At 36.3% G+C, this 6,000-nt stretch overlaps 1 long non-coding RNA gene across 1 annotated transcript; it reads left to right on the forward strand.

Annotated features, from left to right (window-relative positions):
* Nucleotides 1-189: 189 nt before the first annotated feature.
* LOC143739280 (uncharacterized) lies at nucleotides 190-2,568 on the forward strand. The gene is made up of 3 exons (XR_013204168.1): nucleotides 190-271; nucleotides 545-696; nucleotides 1,669-2,568. It is a non-coding gene; the product is annotated as an uncharacterized LOC143739280 (long non-coding RNA).
* Nucleotides 2,569-6,000: the final 3,432 nt, after the last annotated feature.

Genomic DNA, 6,000 nt, shown 5'->3' on the forward strand with positions numbered 1-6,000 from the left:
CATTTTTAAAACTTTAGCAGTTATCATTGTGCTATTCTTATAGTTAATAACTTTAGCTGATTTAGATATTTTCATGTGCAGTTCAGGGTGCAGTGTTTCAATGCTGAATTTGTTGTTCTGCACATAATAATTTCCTACCAATAGAGGGCAGTGCAACTATGCATACAGACCTTTTATTAAACTCGTAATTCCTGCCGTTGTAATAGTGTTGAGGAATTCATGAGCACTATTGTTTATTTGTTTTAGCATGTTTACTCATTTAAAAATCAATGTGAGTGCGACACACCAGGAAATTCCCAGTATCTTGAATAGCTTCAGAGTCAGCCACATTGGCGATTGCTTATTTTGCATGCTGTTTGGCATCGCTCTCAATATGCTCATTGGCACCGGTACTGGGTCTCAATGTAATGTATTCACAGAGGTGTTTTAATATTTGATTTTGGTTATGAATGCTACACTGTTTCCGAGGGATTGTTGAATATTCCTAACGGTAATTTAGGATGTTTCCTATGTCTTTTGTGATACTTATGCTATTCTTTTCCAGGTGGAATGATCTGTGTGAAAAGATGCAGACGCTGGCGGCAGGCCTATTCTCTGTCTGCTAGGGCTGTGGTGAGTCTGGGTTTCCCCAGCTGGGTATGCCTGTTTATGCTTCCATTTCAAGGCGTCTAGAGGACATCGTGCCCGTCAACACAGGTGTGCAAACCACAGAATCTAACAAAGAGGGTGTATTATTAAAACTCACGCAGAAGTTCATCTTTTAGGCCTTTATATAAATAAACTCTGCAAGAAGTAAGTTAGAAATTGTAACTGTTATTAGATTTTCTACAATATTTTACTCTTAACTGTCAGCATCCTGAAAAATGTCTGTCTTTACCCAAATCTAGTACTCTAAATTAAGGCTATTTCTTGAATTCCTGTTGAGGCTTTATGGTTTAAGACAGTAATGAATGATTTTCTGTAACGCTGCTTTGAAATGACATGTTTTGTGACAACGCTATACAAAATGTCTTGACTTGCTATATGCCAAAAAAGAAAGCCAATTTGGTAAAATGGCAAAAATTGTAATTTTGTTAAAATATGTAATGGCAATATAATATGCAAAAAAAAAAAGTAACTGCTATTTTATACGTTATTAAATTAGAGTGATTTCATCAGCACAGTTTTTAGGCAGTGCATGTGTGTCTGGGACTAGGCTTTAGCCTTGTCTGTGAATCCGGAGATTAGAGTCCAAATTATATTGTAAAATATATATTATGTATGTATAAAATGAATGTTATCTTCAGTACGTTTGTTTTAGAGTATTTTTCTTTTAAAGAGACCAACCGTTGGTCTGCATTCCAAAGCATTCAGGAATTACAACCATTTAAGTTCATATCTATGCTCCAAAAGCGGGGTGGCAGTTAACAGGTTAAGTACGTTGTGTGTGACATCTGCTTTAGTCTCTCTGCACTACAGATCAGTTTTGTAGTTTAATGGCCAATATGAATTTTTATTGCATGGCTCTCTGGAATACTTAATCCTAATTAATGTTAATGTTTTAAAGATAAATCTATAGGGTCTCTTGTGGATCATCCCAGAGGCCAGAAAGGTCTGCTGGACTTTCACTGAGCCAGTTCAGGACCAGTCAACACATGCATGCTTACACACTCTCATTTAAACATCCAGAGAAGGAGAGACTTGCCTGTCTCCGCTGCAATGATGGATTTAGGCGATGAGAGGCATTTTGTTTGGAATATTGGGCCTCCTCGTGCCTTGGCCCCATCCCTTTGGGCGCGAACATGCCAGACTGAATACATAGCTCTGAATGAGGGCAAGAACTCCCTTTTAAAAGAACACCATTTAACGTGTCTTACTATGTTATCTAGCTTTACAAGTGTCTTCATTCACAGTACAAGTACTTTTTTAGTGTGTTTATCCAATGTATCCCAATATGATCTTTTTTTTTAAAAAAGCACAACCGAATATTACGGTGTTGTTTAACTTTCCCTTCAGTGAGCTGGTATTCGAAAACCACTGAGACAGTGTCTTAATTCAGTTCATTGTAAAGAACCGGTTCAAAATAATGATTTGTTCATGATTTCAGCTTACTAAATCAGTGAAAAATTACGTAGTTTTCAATCTGACTGTTCTTCACACAAATATATAGTTCGTTTTAAGAATAAACTCAACAAATCATACTTTAATGGTGTTTTAGTGGGTTTATTTAGTCATTTTTGCAACGTGACGTATAGAAACTTGACACGTATTTGCAACTTGATATGGATAGAAAATATCTGCATGAAGATTCAGCATGAAGATTCTTCAGAAATAATTCTTTAATGTTGAACAGGAAAAATAAATGGGTATGGAGCGGCATGATGGTGAGTCATTTCATCAACACATTTAAAATAATATGAATCCAACATGAATAGAAACATTACATGATTTCTAAAAACTTGACGCATGTTTTGTCTTCATCTTGAGCATCCTTATTTTTGAACAATACGCAATGAAATTGATTTACGAATTAGTGGTTACGTAGCCTACTGTGTCTTTATTCAGCTTCAAAGGTTTATCAGATATTATGGTGCCATTTACATTTACAAGTGTCTTAAACATAAGTGCATTCTTCAAACTGAATGAAAGTTGGAACTCACTGTTGTGGGTTGCTATTTTTTATCTTGCAGTCTTTATTATAGTCTGAACAGCACCACCTAGTGATCAAGCACCTTTATAACTCCAGATTTGAAACTTCCTCTTGCAAGTTGATGCATAAAGCTTGTAAATTCTTGCACTTTTTGCACTAAATCATGAACTATTTTTGATCCTCTTAAACATTACACTTAAAATCTTACTGACCAGAGAGGTGTGATATGTCTACACTGCAATTACACAAAATGCATGGTTCAATACTAATCATCAGTAAATTGCTCATTCCAATTACTGGTAAAAATCTGTTGTTGTTTTTTAATCACACAAAATTGCTTAACTTTGTGTTAAGCTGTAAGCAGCTACAAAGAGTCTCTTTTACCAAAACTGTCCATCTTGCATTAGCAGAAAATGTTTTTCATATGAAACCTGGTAATGAGTAAATTAGGTTGGGTTTTTTTTCTCCAATGTTGCATGTAAAATCAAATTTAATAAAAAAAAATCTGAACAGACACTTCTAACTTGCTCTCCAAAAACGCTTCAACTCAGATCTTTGGATAGTCTTCACTACCCACAAGGCCACTTCCATCTCAGTACTATGAATGTGTTTCAAAAAAGTGCTACAGATACCATATATGGACAGACATTTAAACCCAGAGCACCCGAGGACACATATGGTGCGGCTTTCAGCGCTACACAACATGTTGTGCTGGCCACATAAAATGGTTCTGCCTGTCTCCTCACTACGTTCATTGCGTTTTATTACCTCTCGCATGTGTTTAATTATAATCTGATGTTCTTTTACCCAGAGTGCCATACTGTGCACAACTGCTTTATGATTATTCTCTCTCCTATTTCGAACGTAGACAGCTCTGCCCTGCGAATTGCAGTACAATTTGTAGAGAGCATGTAGTCTAGAAAGATTTACATCCCCAAATAAAGCCCTTGAAGCACACAATGCAACTCTAACATGGCTGGCATTAAAACTGTTATTGTTTTAACCAAACAAACCACTTCTAAACACTGGGTTTTCATTACAAGTTTGTATTGAGGCCCTTCTGTAAACATCGCTGGGCAGAATGAATCAATTAAAAGTGCATTACGTTAGTTCCTGTTTATTTAAAACATGTTTACACTGCAGGGGCCGGCCTGAAAATTCATATTGTTTTCTGCACTGGAATACGACCTAGAAATTGCAAACACATTTGTTAGTTTGAAGTGATTTCTGTATTGATCTGTGCTCTGTATAATGAGGTCAGTGAACTGAGGATAGGTAAACAAGACCTATAGATGGACACAGACTGATTCCTTGTTGCGGATTCTCATTTCAGTATATGTAGGGCTTTAGTTTAGGTGGATTTTTTTTTTTAATGCTAGACGTTTTAGACAAAAAGTTTAGACAAAATACTGCATTGATTTTTACCAGGTACCAGGACAAAACATCTGATAGTGCTGACAAAATAACATAACATCTGATTTTTTGATGTTTTCAAAAATGTTAAAATTGTTTTAAAAAGATTATGTAAAATGCTAAAATTATGATTATCACATGTGATTGTGAACATGTTAAATATTTATTTATTTTAGAGTTTGATTTGAAGTATTCACATTGTTACAAAAATGTATATAAGTATTATACAATTATTATTATTATTTAGTGACAGTATTTTGATAATCTCTCATTAATTTCAATGTGGAGGTAAACTTGTGGGAGTTGTTTTTACCCCATATCTAAAGAAAGAGTAGCATCTACTATTTTACATGCCAGCTTTGTTATGAAATTTTCCTCACCACCCCTTCCCAGCCATAATACTGGCTAAAAGAGATAAACAGTGAATAGAAATGTAATATTTTACCCATTTTCAGTCATGCCGAGAGGGAGAGACCCGTGCCAGTCACCATAAATGTAAAGAAAGCACACACACACACACACACACACACACACACACACACACACACACACACACACACACACACACACACACACACACACACACACACACACACTACACACTACACACTACACACACACACACACACACTTTTAACTAATCAGCCCTATTGAATTCAAGCAACAATGAGTGCTCATCCTCTGGCCACCCAAGTAGCACAGCAGATCATGTGTTCCTTCTTTTGTTCTCACTCAATTTTTTTCCCTCCTCCTTTTTGCCTGCCCAATATAGACACTGCTTTGCTCCGATTGATGCCATCCAGACGCAGCGATCTGTTGTTAAAGGTGTCAACTGTTATCTCACCCATGTATTACAGACTATTTTAAAGATTCTTTCAGTTTTTGCCAGCTTCTGCCCTCCATATCTGCCAGTTAACACACACACACACACACACACACACAGCTCTATCTTTCTCTTTAAATCTCATTCTCAATCTGCTCTGATAAAGTTTATAGAACTGAATGGGAGGCAGAGTCAGACCCCCCATTTTGTTTTGCACAGTGCAGTGTCGTTTGGCTCCCGCAGCTCATGATACGCTGCCAAAGCCAGACATGAATGAGAGACAGCCCTATCTCTCCTGCGATCATCTCTCTCGCTCTAGTTTCCTCACTCGGAGCATGTTCAGTATACGTCACAAAGCAGCTCACTCTTCAGGAAGATGTAGTTAAACTACGTCAGCTGTCCAAATCTCAGTGCTTCCCAGCAGAAGCCGTTGATAGTTCTGGACCTCCAGTGAAGATGTTTGGTGCTTCTTCAGGAGTTTATCTGGAAACTGCTCGTTTAATATATACATGTATGTATATATATATATATGAAGATTTTTGGTGCTGAATAAATAAATATATGTATGTGTGTATATATATATATATTCATGGTCACAAGCTCTCTGCGTCTTGGCTTTTTCCTACCTTGATTTATAACCTGTTGAGTGCCGGAGGTTATGGTTTAAAGTCGCATTTAATTTCCATCATATACTTTAATGTGGAGGCTGCCTAAACTTTATATCCATGATTAAGGAAAACATAATTGGCTTAAGAATGGGCATTTGAATGAAAATTGATAGTGTGTTTTAACTGATTTGCTTGTTGGTCCATAAACTTCCATTTTATATGCATTTCTCAATACGTATGTTTACATACACAACTTTTGGTCAGTTTGAATGAATCTAATTAGATTTCAGATTCTGAAACTTCCGTTTACATGAACAAAATTTTGCACAAGGTATTTTTGAATGTGATTGAGAAGATTCAGTTCAATTATTTTTCCCCACTATTGATCAGATTATTTCAGGTCTACACCAATACGATCAATATTTAATTCAGATCAGGTTCAGTCGGATCTATTAATGTGTTTACATGAAGGCTTTTCAAAGCCATTGTGCCATTACTAACAGATTATTTGGGTGCATGTAAACCTA

This window comes from Siphateles boraxobius, unplaced genomic scaffold, assembly GCF_051911475.1.
Source record: "Siphateles boraxobius isolate OS27281-9 unplaced genomic scaffold, OSU_SipBor_1 1, whole genome shotgun sequence".
In the NCBI taxonomy this organism is placed as follows: Eukaryota; Metazoa; Chordata; class Actinopteri; order Cypriniformes; family Leuciscidae; genus Siphateles; species Siphateles boraxobius.